Source organism: Myotis brandtii, unplaced genomic scaffold (assembly GCF_000412655.1).
Source record: "Myotis brandtii unplaced genomic scaffold, ASM41265v1 scaffold482, whole genome shotgun sequence".
Taxonomy (NCBI): Eukaryota; Metazoa; Chordata; class Mammalia; order Chiroptera; family Vespertilionidae; genus Myotis; species Myotis brandtii.
Genome location: NW_005368420.1, coordinates 681,669 through 682,645, shown reverse-complemented (window position 1 = coordinate 682,645; position 977 = coordinate 681,669). Strand labels below are relative to the sequence as shown.

Genomic DNA, 977 nt, shown 5'->3' with positions numbered 1-977 from the left:
GTGGGGGGAAGGGGGTCCATCAGGAAGCCCAAAACACTAACAAGCCCTGGATCCCTATGGCTTTCCCGCACAGCTTCCTCCACATGCAGCTCTGCGGCCCCCGCGCCTATCTGCTTTGACCCAGCCTTACAACAGAGCTCTGACAGGACAGGCTAAAGATCAAAAATGATTTTAAACATTTTACCTCAGATAAATTTTTCAAATGATTCAGGTTTTAAAACTAAACCATTGCTTATTTCACTGCACTGTTTGAACTAATACCCATTCGATTTTTGTAGTCAGACAGCTATGCAACCCTCCTGGACTAGGGCTAAGCCAGCACCTGCTGCCGAGAAGCCACTGTCCTTCCTAAATGTAGAGAAGTGAAGCATGTGGTCATTTCAGAGAAATCCAGGCAGTTACTGAACTAGGAGGGTGGCAAATTCCAGTTCTACCCGGTGCCTTAGGAATAAACAACTGGATTCTGCTTCTGGCATTGCTATGGCAAGTTCTCCTTCTCGGCGGGCTCAGCCCCCAGCATCCAACGGCTCAATTTTCCCACGAGGTTTTAGGCTCAATCTGGTGCCATGGCTGACAAGGAGCTCCTCTAACAGCCCAGCCAGTGCGCTGTGCCAGCAGGTCCCGCTGCCTCTGAGGCGTGGGCATGCACACGTGGGCTCAGTTCTCCATCTACACCTCTTCACAAGTGACACCACTCACCTGGGGGCTGGCTCCTCCCAGAGAAGGCTCAGTGACGAGGGGCAGTGACTGTGAGGTCAGCTGCTCCTGGGACCAGCTCAGCTTTAACATGTATGATACATGTCAATCAGAGGCTAAACCAAACCTTGGCCTGAACTTAACTCCTGCCTGCCTTATCTGGCCAGGGTCAGGGTTTTGTCTGCTCCCTCCAGCCACTCTCAGTATTCTAAAGAGGTCAGAGGTGAGACTTTTGCTTATAGTGCTTATAGAATTTTTTGGTGTTTTGTTTTTTTTTTGGG

General features: G+C 50.2%; 1 protein-coding gene across 3 annotated transcripts in view; it reads right to left on the bottom strand.

Annotated features, from left to right (window-relative positions):
* Positions 1-977, bottom strand: part of ATXN2 (ataxin 2) — a 71,344-nt gene that overhangs the window by 4,969 nt on the left and 65,398 nt on the right. The gene's annotated exons all lie outside the window — the stretch shown is intronic.